Source organism: Mus pahari, chromosome 22 (assembly GCF_900095145.1).
Source record: "Mus pahari chromosome 22, PAHARI_EIJ_v1.1, whole genome shotgun sequence".
In the NCBI taxonomy this organism is placed as follows: domain Eukaryota; kingdom Metazoa; phylum Chordata; class Mammalia; order Rodentia; family Muridae; genus Mus; species Mus pahari.
The window spans coordinates 2,562,769-2,570,424 of NC_034611.1; the positions used below are offsets into that span (position 1 = coordinate 2,562,769).

Consider the following 7,656-nt stretch of genomic DNA (forward strand, 5'->3'; position numbering starts at 1 on the left):
AAGCCTTAAAATTCTCTCCTCCCAGAGCTACACAAGACAAATGTTTTTAAAACTGACATAGCCTTCAAATCAGACATATATATATATATATATATATATATATATATATATATATATATATATATGAATATTGTCAAAGTCTTTTGGTCCTCATGCTGAAATTAAATTATCACCATGATACTAAGAAGTAAGACTATTTAGCAGCAATAAGACATTCTTCCTCCATGATGTTTCCCTCCTGTGTTTTCCCCATGATGCTATGGTGAAACATGAAAGAGTTTACCATAGGATTATGTCATGCTCCTGGAAGTCCCAGAACTGTGGGTAGTATGTTGTTATTTTTGAATTTCCCACTTTAAAGTATTGTGTTAGAGCAGTAGAAAACAAAGACAGTATGAATGAATGAGGTTTATTTTGTGTTTTAAGAGCTACTACATTATCCTAAAGCTCTCCTCAAGCTTTCTTTTTCATTAAGCCCAATATTTTTCTCTATCCAGTGTCAAAAAATAAATATATTATTCCTGAATTATAACTATTAGATATTTTTTTATAAAATGATTAAACCATAACTCCTGTGTTCCTTCTGGATAAAAATTTAGTTCTTTTCTGTATTTCTTCTTGTATTAAAAAAAAAACCACTAAAGTGGATAATCTTAAAATATGACTTCCTGGAACACATTTGTAAAAATTTCTCTGGACAGTATTTTTAGAGAAGTATTTGCTGCATCATAAGGTATGGAAAATTTTAGCCTCCCTTGATTTTTGCAATTTTTTTCTCCTTATGATGATCCATTTTGTCATCATTCACATCACCATAGCAGTTTATGATAGTTCTTCTCTTCAAATGTTTGTCAGCAAGTGAGGTGATACATGTCCCTCTGTGTGTATATGTCTTTATCTGAGTGTGTGTATGTATGTGTGTGTATCATGATACTAAGGAGACATTTTAGCTGCAATAAGACTTTCCTCCACGATGTTTCTCCCCACCCCCATGTATTCTTCATGATAAGATCTCTGTGTGATATATATATATATATATATATATATATATATATATATATATATATATATATATAACAAACATACTTTTATATTATGGGTATGAATAATTTTGGTGTGTGTCTTGCAAAGATCTATCTCATATTTTATGTTTGCCTTTAAACTTGGTTGTCAAGTTAATTTTGTATTTTATTGTCAAATTTATCAGTCTTTTCCTCCAAGAGTCATGCTCTTTTTTGTGTTATTTAAAATAAACATTCTCTTGATGCTCAGTCACCTAAATTCATGGTTCCCATTGAATGGATTTTTGAATGATTTCAGTCTGGTTGTTCTTGTGTCCTCTCCTTCTCTCCCTCCTCATCTTCTAGTTTAGGGGTTATAACAACAATGACGGTTAGCTGCTTGCTAACACTATATTTATTTATCTTTATTAGTTGGTTATTCTTTTTCTTTTCTAGTCAGTATTAATGCAATTTGTTATTTATTTATGTACTTATTTATTTACTTATTCACCTATTTATTTTACAGGGGAAAAAAGCCAACATTTATTACCAGGAAAGCATAGGGGGAAACAGAGTCTGGGCAGATGGCACCTCTCTAAGGATTCCTGGTTTAGGAAGGCAAAGATGGCCTGAGGCTCCTTGGCCTCTGCTGGTAAAGTCGACCTGGAGTCAGAGGCTCCCTGGGCAGCAGCACCTGGCTGCTCCTGGCTTCGGTTTCCCCGTCCTTGACTAGATGGTTCTCTTTGGGACTCATAAGGTGACCACAGCCCATTCCTTCCTTTGTACTTTGATGTGGGTTACAGGCTCTATGGGCAATTCCTGGCTGCTGTTTCTCTCTTCTGTTTTTGCTTCTGAATGAAAGGGTTCATCACCACCCCCACCAGGGCTTCTATGTGAACAGCAGTCCATTCCACTACTCCTTCTAATTTGACCTGGGTCACAGGCTCTCTGGTCAGTAAGACCTGGTTCCTGCTTGTCTCCAGTTCCCCTGTAACAACATGTAAGATCATTCCCCTTGGGAGAGGAGAGCTGGTAAAGACCCATTCCTGTCTTCACTTTGTTCAGATCTTGGTCACAGACCCTCTGGAATCAATGCCTGGCTGCAGTTTGTCTCCAGTTCTCCTGTGTGTGAATGGATGATGGTGCTCCTTGGGGCTGGCATGCACACAGCCCATTCTGCTTGCAGGTCTGCTGTGGTTTGCGCCATAGAGACCCTCAGAAGAGTGGGAAGAGCCACCAAACTGGAGCGCCAGTGACTCCACTTATGTCCTTGTACCTTTAATGGGTCATCTACATTATTCACCAGGATCTGGACCAGAACATTTATGAGGGATTGTCGTTCAACTGCTGTATTGTAGATGAGTTTTTCTCTACTACCTCCCATGTTTGCCCAGTAACTGGTGGGGGACTTTCATTCTTCAAAGAATCCCCCTGTGCCTTGTATTTTGTGCTGAAGTTTCCATATTTTACTGCATTCCTTGAGATGTTCTTCAAGGAGCTTTTAGGAGGAGCCTATCTTTTACCTGGTATATTAGAAGAAGACTGACTCTCATTCTTGTCTGTATCCTGAAGTTGGGTGGACCTTTAGGTAGAGGGCCTTACTCTCCCAAGCCTTTTCCCCTGGCTTATGCCTCTAGATATCATAATACTTGGCTTCTCAAGGGGATGAACTACCTTGTCATTCTTTTCTGTGATCTTTGAATCTCCACACTCTGATGACTTCTCATGAAGACATCACCTGTGAAGTCTGGGGGTTTGGGCCTGTATTCTGGAAGCTGGGTAGTCAGTGCTGTGAAGGCAAGCTGACTGTGGCAGTGTGTACTGTACTGGGGCTGTCTGAATGATGGCTCACAGGCCAGGCCCGCAGTTGCTTACTTGATCTCAAGTCAATCTTTAGTCCCCTGGATGCTATCAGGCAGGTGCTTGGAGAAGGCCTAGGCTTCTGATGGCCTGTCCACATTCAGTTTATTTGAGACTCATATTGATGGCTTGTCCATTGAGAATCTCACTGGAACCCACACTCGCTCTTCATGTATGAGGTGGCTCTTCTTTTACCTTCAGTGTGTTGGTTTATTTGGGCACTGAAGGTGGGACCCTATCTTCAGGGACCACAGTTGTTGCACTCCACTGGGGATGTCCCGAGGCCAAATCCTCAGACCTCTTCCACAGTGCATGCTTGGCCATTCCTGGGCTGCTATTTGGTTGTAGGATGCCTCTCCCAGTTCCTCAGATAGTCTTCTGCTGCTGGGGTTTTGCCTGGAGTCAGAAAGCACTGGGCTGAACACTCTGGTATCTCTGCTGTAGATCTGGATGGGTCCTTAAGAGCCTGTGACTGGCACCAGATGTAGAGGCTCTTTGGGTCTCCTGAACCTCTGGAGTTAAGTTTACAAACAGAGGACATCGCAGTCTGGCAGATGATAGAGTTTCTGCCCTTGTCTCTCCTGGATCTTGGTGATATAATTTTTCCTGGATTGTGTCAGCTTTGGGATGGTACTCAGCCTTGGAAACACAGGGTAGACTCCCTCTGTGTTTTACAGGAAGCTGCCTGATGCTTGATTCAAGCTTCATTTGGGTCTTTGGATTAAGGAAGAGATGGTCCTCAGATGTGTTCATAGAGGATACTTGTCTGTCTTCAGTGCAAGGTCCTTGGGTTCCAACCTCTTCCCACTGGTGCTGCTTGATGTACAAGGCAGATCTTTGGCCCCAACACTGAGGCTCTTTTTGATGATGTTAAGTATATCACACTTCACTATGGACTTCTTTAAGGGCACCCCTGTGGACACAGGTTTCATCATCTGACTCTACATTTTTGGAGCTGAAGATGGAAGGCTGGTCAGGGTAGGAGAATTCAGGCACATTTGTGCAATAACCATCACTGTTTGCTTGAAAATGTTCCTGAAGCTGCCTCAGTTCCATGGATGGGAGGAATCTGAATGGGGTCCCTTGTTGTTCGCCCACATTAGTTGCCTTGTCTTCATTTTCTGGCTCCTCATGATGCTGTAGCATCTGACAATGCTCAGGAAGGACAGAGGCTGACCCAATAGCTTTAGTGGGCAGGATGCCCCTGGACAAGTTGTCAGTGGGCTGGCTAATGGATTCTTGACATTTTTCAACATTACAGCCTGTAATGCCTTTTCAATTCAGTCCTTGTTGCCAGGGCTCATTTTCAGTTTGAAGGGATACCTATATCCCCTTTCCAGTTGTAGGACATGCTATTTCACAGGCCCTACTCTGGAATGAAGGTGTTTGCTTTAGTATAGAGATTGGGAGGTTTTGCCGTTCCTGGACCTCTGTCACACCTCTCAATCTTGGTGTCACAAGTTGGTAGGGCAATGGCTAGTCCTGGAAAAGCTGTGGAGGTCCTTTAGCCAGGGACAGAGCTTGGACAAGGCCACTTGCATCACAGACTCACATCCTCCCAAGAAGGATTTCTTGGAGACCCAGGCAGTAGCCACAACTGACTCAGAGAACAGAGGATGTGTCCCAGAAAGATTGGTTAAATTTCTGCTGTATAAGATTCTCTAAGGCACAGGGGAAGGCCAGGGCCAAGTAGTGGGAGTGGGTGGGTAGGGGAGCAGGGGCGGGGGTGGGGTATAGGGAACTTTCGGGATAGCATTTGAAANGTAAATAAAGAAAATAATAATAATAATAATTAATAATAATAATAATAATAATAATAATAATAATAATAATCTCTAAGACTGTGAGGTAAGCCAACAGCTGCTTGAGGGAAACCTGATTCAGTTTCTCCTTAGAGTTCTAAAAGGGGCAGGGAGTAGAGTCCAGTAAAGGACACTGGGTGGGGCTTCCACAGCTTATGCTACATTCTAGGTATGTGCATTCTTTGGCTGTTTCTACAACCTTTCACTATTGTAGTTTTCTTCCTCGTGTTGCTCTACCCCCTCTTCACCACCTGCCAGTTAGAAACAACACAAATGAACTTGGGCCCCTTCTCTCTAGTAGACAAGCCGCCTGCTCTCTGTGTGCAAGGATAACATGAAACCTGCATTTTCCAAGAAGAGCTCTCTCATCCATCCTTGAGTCATTCATACTGTATGCAAACATATTTCCTTTTGGCCTTGTTGGGAAAACAGGAGAAAGGGCTGTCTACACCACACTTACCATGGATGTCCTCAGTCAGTGGTCCTCAGACAGAAGCCTTTCCAAGGCTGAGCTCTGGTGCCGCCTCTGGCCTGTCAGGTGAGATCTGCTTCCCAGGACCAGAGAGGATTTAAGCCCTGATCTGAGGCCCTTGGTCTCATCGCCTGCTTCACATCAGCTCAATACAAACAAAAGCAAGTGCCTAAGCAGAGGGCAGATGGCCTTTCTCAGAGCTTGTCCTGTGTTCCCACCAACTCAGAAATGCAGTCTCTCCATGGAGCCCTAGTAGTCATTAATGGCCTCTCAGCCACCCTGTACAGATGGTCTGAGGGCTTTAGGCAGGCAGCTCAAACCTTTCTCACCTGTCCACCCTGCCAGCCCCTGCAGGCTGAGGTGCTGCTGCTCTTTCTGGAGATTTCCACTCACCTGTCTGTAGCTGGACTTTAGCTTCTTTGTAGGTTATTCTTACTAACATCCTTCTCCACCCCTTTTTGTCCACTCTTTTAATCCCCCAACAATAGATAGGAGAGGAAAAAAGAATAGACAGGAGAGGGGGAGACGTTATTGTTAGACTATTTCCATCAGGATGTCCAATTTCTTCTTTGAACACTCCTACTTATTCTTAAGTGGTCACCGCAAACACCAGGAATAGCACACAACCAACAAAAACCAACAACCCGCCACACCTCTCATGGCCCCAGTATTCATATACCCTCTGGAAAGTCCCCAGAATTCCAAATGTCACACAAATGCAGAAACTATCTGCTTCTGCTGGCAGAATTATGCCCCTACTAAAGCATGAAGCAAAGCAAGCCAGCCGCTGTGGACAGTCAGAAACAGCCCATATCCCACACGTGAGCGTAAAACAAAACATATTCTTATATTTCTGGTTTTTTTTTTTTTAAGCCCAATTTTTTTAGTATACCTGTCTTTGTCTTTCTAGGGACAGTGAGAGACACAGTCATGAACAAAAGACTGTCACACAGCATTGTGTCAACTAAGGCTTTCCTCACCTTTGGGGTGTTCTTTTTGCTTCCAGGTGGTGGTGAACCTGGGTACTCCTTCAGGAATAGGATTAGTAGGAAAAAGAACCCCACTCCACACATAATGGCAAAGCTCATGTCCATTAATATGGACATCGAGCTAGGGCTCCTCCACTAGTCAATAATGCCATTCATCGGAAGGAGAAAATTCTCCATCTTTTGAATCGTAGTGCAGCTCTCAGGTCACTGAGTCCCAGAGTACATATCATCTGGCTTGTCAAGGGGGCTCAAGCCACATCACACAGCTGAGGCCTCATCACAAAGGGCTACTTTTAGGAGGGAGGGTGCCATAGCCCCTCTCTAGCCTCCAGCCCAGCACCCCCACCTGCCTCCTGGCTTTCTCTACTTCCTCCTTCCAAATCCTGCTGCTAAAGCAAAGATAGATCTCTGTCCATGTTTTATTTTTCCTCTCTGAGCCCCCAGATTCCTCTGCCTCCTGGACAATGACTGCTTGAGTCCATCAGCTCCTTAGATTTTCCACAAAGTGGGCTTCTCTGTGGAACTTGAGCTGTTTCTTAGGGACTGTTGCTCTCAGGATGTCGACTGACTGTACATCCATGTCTCTTCATTCTGAGATTATAGCTTATTTTTTCCAGTAAATTATTTTTTATTATTTTATTTACTTACATTACAAATGTTCTCCTTCCTGGTCCCCCCTTGATGAACCTTCTACTTCATTCCTCCTCCCCTTTGTCTCTAAGAGGGTGCTCCCACACCTATCCACCAACTCCCACCTCACTCCTCTTGCATCCCCCTTCTCTGGGTCATCAAGCCTGCACAAGACCAAGCACCTCTCCTCCCACTGAGGCCAGACAAGGCAGTCCTCTGCTACATATGTAGTGGGAGCCATGTACCTGCCCATGTATGCTCTTTAGATGGTGGCTCAGCCCCTGAAAGCTCTGAGGTGTCTGCTTAGTTGATACTGTTGTTCCTTCTATGAGGTTACAACACCCTTCAGTTCTTTCAGTCCTTCCCTAACTCCTCCATGAAGGTCTGTGGACTCAGTCCTATGGTTGACTGTGAATATCTGCATCTATATTAGGTGCTGGCAGAGTCTCTCAGAGGACAGCCATGCCAGGCTCCTATCTTCATGTACATCTTGGCATCAGCAATAGTGTCAGGGTTGGTTGCCTGCACATGGGATGGATCCCAAGGTGGGGCAGTCTCTGGATGGTCTTCCCTTTAGTCTCTGCTCCATTTGTTTGTCCCTGCATTTCCTTTATTTTTTTCACTTTTTTATTATTATTTTCTTTATTTACATTTCAAATGCTATCCCGAAAATTTCCTATACCCCTCCCCCCCACCCCTGCTCCCATACCCACCCACTCCCACTACTTGGCCCAGGCCTTGCCTTGTGCTGGGTCATATAAAGTTTGCAAGGGGCCTCTCTTCCCAGTGATGGCCGATTAGGCCATTTTCTGCTACATATGAAGCTAGAGACACAAGCTCAGGGGGTACTGGTTAGTTCATATTGTTGTTCCACCTACAGGGTTGCAGCCCCTTTCAGCTCC

The 7,656-nt window shown here is 44.0% G+C and overlaps 1 pseudogene; it reads right to left on the reverse strand.

Annotated features, from left to right (window-relative positions):
* Nucleotides 1-6,301, reverse strand: part of LOC110339003 — a 65,012-nt pseudogene extending 58,711 nt beyond the window's left edge.
* Between the last annotated feature and the right edge of the window lie 1,355 nt (nucleotides 6,302-7,656).